Here is an 11,578-nt window from a genome sequence, read left to right as displayed (position 1 = left end):
GGCTGCAGGTTCAGTCCCTGGTCACACAAGAATCAACCGGTGAATGTGTAAGTAAGTGGAACAACAAGCCAATATTTCTCTCTCCCTCCCTCTCTCTCAAAAATCAATAATTTTGTTAAAGTTACAGCAAGCACTGTATTGATTTTCTTCCTCTATGTTTATCTATAAAATGCCACCTTTGATTAATAAGGGAGGATACACAGCTACCTTTATAAGCCAATCAGCAAAGAGGAGATCAAGTTATCTCCATTGTATAACCAGGGAATAAATTTTCTATCAAAAATAAAAGGCTCTTATCCCAGACTAAAACAATGTCTGATGACTTAATGAATCTAACAGCAAAGATTAGAAAGAGATTCCTTTAGAATTTATAAATTAACAAAATTATGTACGATAATGCAATGCTAGGTTTTAGGTAAAAAACAGACTTTATTTCTTAAGAGTGAACATTGAAAGTTAAAATTGAGTTATTCTACGAAGAGCGTATTTTACATAAACAACCTTTAATCATCTAAATAGCTTATCACAATGATTTACCAAAGTCATTTATTTTGCAAGTAAGTGTAATTATTTTGCCTTGACTTCCAATTGCACCTTCACCTGTGTAAGCTCTGATGTTACGGAGAGCAAACGTTTCATCTATTTATAAATCCCGTGTACCCTGTTGCCATTGAGCACAGTGAACGCCATTTGTAAGCAGAATGGAGATACATGACGGTAGCCGGAGGGCAGAGCTCACCTGGACAGAGATGCATCGCTTCTCAGCGTGGCACAGCTTGACGCTCTGCTATCATCCAGCACTCCGGAAGGTTTCTGCCAGAGATTGATGACCCAAACAATTACCGAGACTGAATAACAGCCCCAGCGACTGCGGGTTGATGGTGCACAAAACAGAAACATTACTCTCATTACTTTCTTGTCCATGCTGATTGCGGATCAAATGATACCAATATTTGGACCAGACAAGGTGTGAGAGAAAGCTGCAATTTTATATGATTCTGTATTAGTAATTATGTGGTGTTTTGATATGGTATTTGCAAGTTACTGTCTCAAAAATAACCCACTTGCATATACACACAGACATGGGCTGACTGGGTCATATGACAGCTCTATTTTAATCTTCCGAGGGACCTCCATGCTGCTTTCCGCAGCGGCGACACCATCTTCCATTCCTACCCTCAGTGCACAAGGGCTCCAATTTCCCCACATCCGCGAGTAGACATCAGAATCCCCAAGAGTCCCTGTACCCCCATGTTCACTGCAGCACTAGCCACAATAGCCCAGACACGGAGACTGCCCACATGCCCATCACCAAGTGCCTGGATAAAGAAGATGTGCTATATTCATACAGTGGACTATGACCTGGCCTTAAAGACAAAACCCTGCCACCTGCAACACCTGGCTGAGCGTGGGGGGCGATGCTGAGGGACGGAAGCCCGTCGCAGAAGCACAGGCGCTGCACCTCCAATGACGTGGGGACCCACCACAGACCAACTCACGGAAGCAGGGAGCAGAGTGGCGGCTGCCAGGGGCTGCAGGAAGGAGGACCTGGGGAGACCTTCAGTGAGCACTGAGTTTCATTTTCACAAGACGAACGAGTCCCAGAGGCCTGCTGGACAGCCTGGCGCCTGCAGCTCACCTGCTGCGTCGTGCTCTCAAAAATTTAAGGAGGAAGATCGCATGTGAAATGTTCTTACTACGTTAAAAAACAGACTTCAGCTGCAAATCAACTGTAAATCGGCATGTTGTAATCTATATATGGGTTTATCAACACAGTATTTTATTGGCTGTATGACACACGGACGCACCAAATGGAAATCTAGAGTGAAAATAGCACGATCTGGTCATATCTGTACACAATGTCAAACATATCCCCCAAAGTCCATGTGTTTTACTTCTGCCACCTGTACTATGTGACAAGTAGGAGATAAAGGCATCAAAGAGAATGATTTCCTGTTTTTCTTTGCTCCCCCCTCCAAAAAAAAATGCTGTATTTCCTATTCTTGATTTGATAGTTTGATGAAAATATATGTGGCAGGAGAGTGCCTCTCTGTGACTTACAAGAGTTTTCCGTGTATATAATTGAGCCAATTTCAAGAATTTCACTGGGAATATTAGCAATAATGGTGCGATCACTGTGCACCCGGCGGCAGGAGGTAAGAAGACGGCGTCTGCAATGTCCCCAAGTAGCCGAGCTGGGAAGGTGGCAGCGTGGCTGAGTCCCTCTCGTTACGTGACTTACTGTTTGATCCCTCCTAGAGCCCTTGGCATGCATATGAACTTCCAGAACACAGCGGAATACAACACAGGCCGGTGAGCCGCTGTTTAAATTTGACGTCTGTTGTGAGCAGCAGGCCACTGAGGTGGTGTGTCTTTCCTGCAGAACTGATGATGGAAGGACCCATGTGAGGCGCCCGCCGACAGCAATCATGAGAACCCGCCGGGCTGGGCGGGGAGCCTGCCATCGGGATGGGACCCTGGAGGAATCCCTCTCAGATGCTTCCTGAGCAAACACAGAGCGTGCTGCTCTGCTTATGAGGCCGCAAGGATTCGGGATGCGATTCAACATCCGGCTACTCGCCGGCGGGCTCATAAAAATATGATTCTTACACGGCGTGGACCCTCTGCTCCTCTCCTAAGAACTAAAATAGAACGTATTTATGGTGCTCAGTCCCATAGGGTGAGGCAGAGGTCCGAGCGCACTGTTTATTACACTGAGACCTGCGCTGTGTCAGCATTTTCTCACAGATGGCTTGTTTTGTTTTGTTCTGTTTTGTTTTGCTCACTTGAGAAGCTTCCTTTAGTTGCGTGCCCACTGGCTGCGCTAATCCTCTCTGACCCCCTTGGCCTCCGCGAAGAATTCCTGAGATCCTGCTTCTGGCCGGATGATCTGTGTACAAACAGCTTAAGAGTTTTTTTTATCGAAAGCCTGGAGATTCGGTCCTTTCAGGTTCATGTCTAATCATTATAATGTGTAGGAGACTTCTTTCTTTCTTTTTAATGTTTTTATTGATTTCAGAGAGGAAGGGAGTGGGAGAGGAAGACAGAGAGAGATCAATGATGAGAGAGAATCATTGATTGTCCGCTTCCTGCATGCCCCCTACTAAGGTTCAAGCCCGCAACCCAGACATGTGCCCTGACCAGGAATCAAACCTGGGACCCTTCAGTCCGCAGGCCGACGTTCTATCCACTGAGCCAAACTGGTTAGGGCCGGGAGACTTCTTTCTGAATGAGCATCAGCAGGAAAGGGTTGGTGGTTCGTAGCAGCAACAGAACAAAGCAGACAGCAGCGTGGGCCACCATTGCTGAGCCCATCACGACGCCCATCCCGGCAGCTCTCACTAGTATCTGTGCAAGTTAAAGACCTGGCTATCTTCATTATTTCTTACTCAAAATCTTTCCTTTTCTAGGTGTGTGTGTGTGTGTGTGTGTGTGTGTGTGTGTGTGTGTGTGTGTGTTTAATTGGGTGAGAAATACCAAAACATGCGCTCGCCAGTTGTGTGGCTTTGGGCAATGGATTTCACTGCCCCTCAGCCTCACATCCCTGCGCAGTGCATGTGGCTAATAAAGCTGTGAGCATTTGGATCAGGCCTTTGTGAGGGAGGGCATGTTGCTCACTCAGCATCTCTGAGTCTCCTTTCCTTATCTGTAAAACGGGGGTGACCACATCTACATGATTTGATGGTGGAAGTAAAGAAGAGATGGAACTGTTAACTTTTAGAAAAGGAATATCTACTTTGTCTGGCCAGTGTGGCTCAGTGATAGAGCATCACCCCATGCACCAAGAGGTCACCAGTTCGATTCTGGGTCAGGACATATGCCTGGTTTCGGGGCAGGGGATATACAGGAGGCAGCCAAACGATGTGTCTATCTCTTTCCCCCTCTTCTTCCTTTTTCTCTAAAAAAATCAATAAAACATTTTAAAAAAAGAATATCTATTTTATGTGAGGAACAGACGGGATGATCCCTGCCAGTGGTAGCACAGTGCTGGCCGTGACCACCACCCCCATCACACCATGCTCCCCCATGACCTGTAGTTATCCCAGAGGCTCCCCCCTTCCCAAATAAATTCAGTAAAAATGTTGAAAAGGTAAAAAAATGAAATAAAAGGTTTTGAATTGAAAAACAAATAACATAAAATAAGAATTATCTGACCACCATGCATTTTTTGGTCACCTTAAAATAGGAATGAAAGTCCTATTTGTTGAGAGCGGAGTGGTAATTTGACTATACCAGTGATGGCGAGCCTATGACACGCGTGTCAGAGGTGACACGCGAACTCATTTTTTTGGTTGATTTTTCTTTGTTAAATGGCATTTAAATATATAAAATAAATATCAAAAATATAAGTCTTTGTTTTACTATGGTTGCAAATATCAAAAAATTTCTACGTGTGACACGGCACCAGAGTTAAGTTAGGGTTTTTCAAAATGCTGACACGCCGAGCTCACAAGGTTCGCCATCACTGGACTATACCAAAACTTTAGCGATGGCAAATTAACCAAAAGAGACAGCCTTTCCCTGTAACAACAGAACCACTGGCACATATTCCGGGCTGTATCCACAGGATTCTTCTCATTGGCATTCTCAGATTTGACGGGTGGCAGATTCAATAATACAGCCTTAGAACACGGGCATTCATGCAGAATTCTCACCGTATAAAATGTCTGCCTGTCCTGATAGGCAAGGACATTCAAATCTCCGGAGGACTTCCCGACTGGTATGGAGAGAGAATTTACAAGTGCCCCCTCTCTCACCAACTGAAGCATTCTCCGCGTCAGAAAGCCGCTGGGATCATTACCGACTCTGCCTCCTGCCACTGCTCTTGCTGTCCAACCTGTCACCTGCCTCCTCCTTCTCCAGGTGGTTCTTTGCCTCACCTACTTGCTCCAAAAATGCATTCAGAGAAACCGGTTCCTGGCCTCCCTGCTGCCGCAGGACAGGCTGCTATTTCGCCATTGGCCCCCAGGGGGCGCTGCTGGACCGTGCGCTTGCCCTGGATGTTCAGGGCTGAGCTCCTGCCAATCTCCAAGCAGCCCAGGAAGAGAGATTGTGTTTGCAGCAGTTTCAGCTTTTAACCAGCGCCAAAGGCCACGGTTTTTACTTCTGGTTCCAAAAGACAACTTGCTTATACGAATGAGATACAAACACCGCGCACCCGAAAGGTGGCCGGGCTGTTTTCCTAGGTGGTGGTTTTGCAAAGAACAAGCAATAATATCAGTACAAACCTGTGAGTCTTAGCAGTTTACTATACAGGCCAGTGTAAGCCTTCTCTTTACTGAATTTCACTAGAATCCAGGATTTTCTTGCCTTTGCTTCATTATATTTAAAAGATGGGTGAAATAGTAAACCTGAATCAGTTTAATTCTATTATAGAATTCTACATTAATAAGTTCAATAGTTTAGATTATAATTACATAATATGATTACATTATAATTCCATATGCCTGCATCAGTACTACTTATAGGAAATACTGTCTAAATATATAAATATACTAACAATATTTAATATGTACACAACCTACAATACGCATTGCATAGCTTTGGAAAAGTTACTTTTAGTAACTTTTATCAATGGTGCAGTGAAGTGCTTACTCGTACCTCTGCCACATGCCTTTTCCTTCATTTTAAATCATAGTAACATGTACAAATCCACTAAACTTGCTTCTCATACACATCATATCTATTTATGTTACAACATATCAATCCAAAAATAGTCTTAAATATGGTTTCTATATTCAAAAGCATTTTCCAAATACCATCTATGAGGCACGTGAATGAGCTAAAGTCATGAAAAAGCATGTTAGAAGGAAGGAATATTCTGTCAAAAATGTGCCATTAATCATTGTGACTATTCTATAAAAGTACAAGAAGCAGAATGAGTGGCATTTATAAAACACAAATAGGACCACATAACATCCCCACAAAAATCTTGGGACAACCTCCCACTGAAATAAAAACGGCTCACAAAAGTTCACACGGCCTCAAAGGCCCTAGGCCCGACCTGGCATAGCACCTCCCTCCCCAGCCAAAACCCATTTTCTCAGCGTCCCACCCTGCCGCTCCCTCCCTCACACTCTCTCACACCACCGTCCGCTGTCTGCTGTCCAGCACAGCACATTATATTTGTACTTTCTGATAGGCTTGGTGAGGATGTGTCTTCAGTTCCACTGAATCCAAAGAGGGACCACAGGCCACTGGCGCCAGCGTGGCTCTACAGGGGGCTGGTGAGGTTCATGATCCCCGCTCGCCAGTTACCACCTTTGTGGCCTTCGTTTCTCATATGGAAAATGTGGTGAAGAATTTATATGTTCTTCACTGTATATCCAATGGCTACTACCTCATAAGCCCTTGAAAAGTATTCGCCATTGGAATTAGTGCATGAAAACTCTCCTTGTCCTCACAAAAAAACGTTATACCAAATGAAGGCCCTCCTCCCCTCCCAGGGCACGGCTGTGAATATTGTGGAGTGCTGAGCAGTGAGGCGAGGACCGGGGACATGTAAGACAGACCTGAAGTTACCTTCCACTCTGCTTTGCCAGTCTCTCTTCTGCTGTTCTCCAGAGTTCAGAGCAAATCTAGTGTATGTTAAGGTTATGACCCATGGTACCTGTTCAATTCATTTATTTGCCCGGTATTTTTTGAGCAACTACTGTATTCCAGGCATAATTCCAACTATCAGGGGTATGGCAGACACCAACACAAATAAAAATTCTTGCCTTGATGGGCATGCCAACAGTCACGGTAGGAAACCTGTTGGCTCATCTCCAAGTTTTCCTGTATTTCTAAAGTGAATGTGATGAAATATCTCGAACCTTCACCCCTCCCCTGGGAAATCTCAGACCTATTTATTCAAGTTTCTCCGAGCAACTTGAGAACTTCAGAGTTGACCTGGAGTCTACAGTGAACCTAACTAAATTAATAAAGTCTTTCCCAAAGTGTACACTTTAGTAATACAGTGGGGCCTTGACTTACGAGTGTCCCGACTAACGAGTTTTTTGAGATACCAGCTGTCTCTCGGCCCATTTTTTGCATTGAGTTGATAGAGTAATTTGACTTAATGAGCTCCTTACCGAGCTCGGTCTCAGAACGAATTAAACTCAAGGCCCCACTGGAGATAGTAGTCAAAATGCATAATCCATGGACAAATGTGCATGAAAAAAACGATAGTCAAAGAAAAGCTCTTTAGTGTCTTGTTACCGTGGCTTTTCTTGCTTTGTTCTGTTTCACCTTCTGTTGACTCTGGGACTTTCTCACTACGATGCTTGTTTAAATACCAGGTCAGACTTTTCCTACGGTATGCACTTGGACAAATTACTAAACCTCTCTACGCTCGTTTCCACGTCTGTAAAATGGGCACAGTAACAGTTAACGCCTCACAAAATTACTGAGGACTCAAGGAATCAATACATGCAATTTGCACACTTCAGAACTTGACATGTGGTGGGTGCTCTCAGTTAGTGTTGTCATTGTTGTTCTTATTATATGCCTCCTGATGAACCAAGAAAGTCTTTATGCCAGCCATTGATTTCTATACAACACACACGGGAAACAGAGAACTTCATCAGGACATTAAACATGCTTAAAAGGCCAATTAAGTAATTCCAGCAGTTTCGCAAGGAGCCCTGGGTCAACAGGCCAACAAGCCAGACTTTGTCAGAAAGGCAGTTGGGTAAGAATCAGGCATCTGTCTACAGGAGAGTGTTGAAGGCCATGACGGTGACAGGAGAATACTGTTCCAGCCCAGCCAACCTCAATGACATCACAATTAAAAGCAATGGCACGCGTTCTATGTGGCAAATGGTGTCACGGGCTGACTATATTTAGAGTAAAGAACTCTACTATTACCTATAATAAGATCTCTTGGGTTTTCTCCAAAAATTGAGAACATAAAAATGGAAAATGAAGATAGAATCTTACCACGGTGAATGTTATCTAGCCAAAAGCTGTTTTCCATATATAATGGATGGATTTACAATGAATACACTATATCTAAGCATCAGATAAGGCAACTATTCTCATGTGTCCTTCCCAAATAAATCATTTAAAATGATTGAACCCCCAATTTCCATCTATCAATTCAAAGATCCAATGAGCCACTAAATACCATAATATAACAAGCAATCTTGCAGATAGAAAAGATGCAAAGTTTTATGTCTTTCGTCTCATTTTCTCTGCCAAATCACTAAACTAAGGCTCATGAGAAAACAAGGTCAAAGGAGCAGATCATTTTGAGAATAGAAGTCAGATGAGGAATCAGGAATCCAGAAATACAGACATACAGGGAATCAAGAAGAGAAGTAAAAATTCACAAATGGGCGAGGTGGGGGCTCAAATGGGTGTGCGCAGAGGTGTACAAGGCAGGCAGAGAATGGAGTTTGCTCCTCGTTCAACCAGCTTCCCTCCTGGCTTTACCTGTATGATGCGAAATTACTAAAGTCCCCTGGTGAACTTGAGCTTGGACTCCCCTGACAAGTACCTCAGACAAGTCTTGGAGGTTGATATGCAAAAATGAAATACATCCTCGATGGCCAAGGAAGGGCACTGAAGGACTGTGCCTGGAAACACTCGGATGTCTCTCTGATTGATGACTGCCCGTGACTTCTTCCTCCCGATCTACTGCAGCCTCAGCCTTCATTAGAGCCGATGTGACCCTATCCTCTGGGAACTGTGTCCTTGCAGATGTGCACTCCAGTGTGATCACCGCACCGAGTCAGCGCCCACATTTCTTCCCGATGCTCATTTCAGGAGCCAGCTCTGATGGTTAGTGCTATGGGTCCTCTATCGCTCTAGAAATGCAATGTATAGTTATGTGCTCTATTGACCTAAATTCTCCTGCAACAAAAATCAAGTACCTCTTCTGCCTCATTACAGTGATATTTTGTCGCTGTTGTATTCTGTATCTATAGTCGGGATCATCTCCTGGTGTTTGTGATATCCTTGATACTTATTTTCAGGAAATTCTAAAATACCCTGGGAAATAATGTCTAAAATTTGTAATGAATAGCTGTTATCTCTTCCAAAGATTAATCTACATAATTCAGAGAGATTTACAGAATGGAGTGAATCTTCCAGACACGCGATCAGAAGTGACAATGTTTATCCACTCTGATACCATTGGTATTTGTAACTCTAACCACGGCTTGTCTACTTAACAAGCAGTCAGAGGTACTCTGCCTGGGAAAGTGTCAGCTACTTCCCCAGAAAAGGCCAGGTATTAACTGGAAACTTGAGTAATATGTAGCCACCTTATTTTCTTTTTTTCTAAAAATGTTTTTATTTACTTTTTATTTTCATTTTTTAGAAAAGAAGGGAGAGGGAGAGAGCGAGAAACATCAATGTGAGAGTGAAACATCAATTGGCTGCCTCCTGCACGCCCCCTACCAGGGATCGAGCCCACAACCCAGGCATGTGCCCTGACCGGGAATCGAACTGGCAACCTTTCGGTGTAAGGGACAACGCCCAACCACCTGAGCCACACCGGCCAGGACCCACTTATTTTCTTTATTACATAGTTGGAGGAGACTGTTCATATCAAAGTTTGGGGAACAAATATTCTTGGGCATGAATTACAAAGGCTCATGTATGAACTAACAAAAGTTTGCCAGCATATGTTAAAACATAACATGTAACAAAATAATTTACCACAAAATGAACACCTTCAAATAAGACATCAAAAAGGTATTTTTTAAAAGTTTCTTCTCCTATCTTAGTTTTTTTTCCCCCTCTTTCATTGAATTCTTTTTAAAATAAGAGGCTATTGCTTAGATGGGATAAACAAGTACAAATAAAAGGAACACAACGAAAGTTAGTATGTGTACACGCACCTCTGGAGCAGACGGCAATGCAAGCCAACTGAGCTTTCGCCTGTGGTTTCCATGTGGTCGATACTTCCCATGCTGTGTGTGACCATTTATCTTTCAGTGGAATCTTCTGTAGTAGAAGAAATCCCCCAATGTTTCAAAGCCAATTAGCCCACAGTCTGTATTTCTCATGTTTACCCTATGAATTTCAACTTCAGCTAAAAATGCAGTTACTGAGCCCTGACCAGTGTGGCTTGGTTAGTTGGCATTGTCCCATCCACTGAAGGATTTCGGTTTAATTTCCAGTCAGGGCACATACCCCAGTTGCGGGCTCGGTGCCCAGTAGGGGGTGTACAGGAGACAGTCAATGCATGTTTCTCTCTCATTGATGTTTCTCTCTATCCTTCTCCCTTCTCTCTCTAAAGTCAATAAAACTTATTTTTTAAAAATGCAGTTACTGACATTTGCTAATGATATATGCAATAATGAGTTAATATCCAAAATATTTAAAGAACTCGTACAACTTGATATCAATAAAAACAGCAATCCAAATAAAAAATGGGCAGAGGACCTGAATATTCATTTCTCCAAAGGACATAGACAGATGGCCAACAGACACAAGGAAAGATGTCCAACATCACTAGTCATCAGGGAAATGAAAATCAAAACCACAAGGAGACATCGCCTCACATGCGTCAGAATGGCTGTTATCAAATGGACAATAAACAACAAGTGTTGGTGAGGATGTGGAGAAAGCAACCATTTCACACCACAGGTGGGTTGAATACTAGTGCAGCCACTATGGAAACGAGTATGGAGAGTCCTCAAAAAGTTAAAAATAGAACTACAATATGACTTAGTAATTCCACTCTGGGTAGTTATCTAAAAAAAATGAAAACACTAATTCAAAAAGATATATGCACCCCTATGCTCATCACAGCATTACTATAATAGCCATGACACGGAAGTAACTTCCGTGTCCATCAACAGGTGAGTAGATAAAGAAGTGATGTATATGATGGAATATATTTACATATATAATGGGATATATATATATATATGAATATTATATATTATTATATAAAATGGTTATCTGTAATGGAATATTACTCAGCCATAAAAAAGAATAAAATCTTGCCATTTGCAACAACATGGATGGGGTGAGAGAGTATTATGCTCAGTGAAATGAGTTGGACAGAGAAAGACAAATACTATATGATTTCAATTACAATGTGAAAGCTTAAGAAACAAAACAAATGAACAAAGTGAAACGGAAATAAACTCACAGATACAGAGAACAAACTGATGGTTACCAGAGGGGAAGGGGGTAGGGGAGACAGGGGGAAGGAGGTTAAGAGGACAAACTTCTAGTTATAAAATAAGTCACAGGGATGTAACGTATAGCACAGGAAATATAGTCAATAATATCGTGATAACTATGTGGTGACAGTTACTAGACTTAGTGTAGTATTCATTTCTTAAGGTGCATAAATATTGAATTATTACATTCAACACAGGAAACTAAAATAATACTGTATGCTAACTATAATTTTTTTTTTTCAGTTGATCAGCAGCCTAGCTAGGTTCTCTAGCCAGGATCTCCAGCCAAGTTCTGTTTTTATTGACTTATTACATCTGTATTTATACCAGTTGATTTTGGTAAAGGAGAATTTTATTGCAATAAGAAAAGCATATATGTGTGTGTGCATCTTTGAAACCTTCCATAAATTCCTCCCTTGGGACTTCAGAAGATGGTTACGTCTGAAAATAAGTCC

The sequence above is a fragment of the Myotis daubentonii genome, chromosome 2, assembly GCF_963259705.1.
Source record: "Myotis daubentonii chromosome 2, mMyoDau2.1, whole genome shotgun sequence".
NCBI lineage: Eukaryota > Metazoa > Chordata > Mammalia > Chiroptera > Vespertilionidae > Myotis > Myotis daubentonii.
This window is presented reverse-complemented; position numbering follows the sequence as displayed.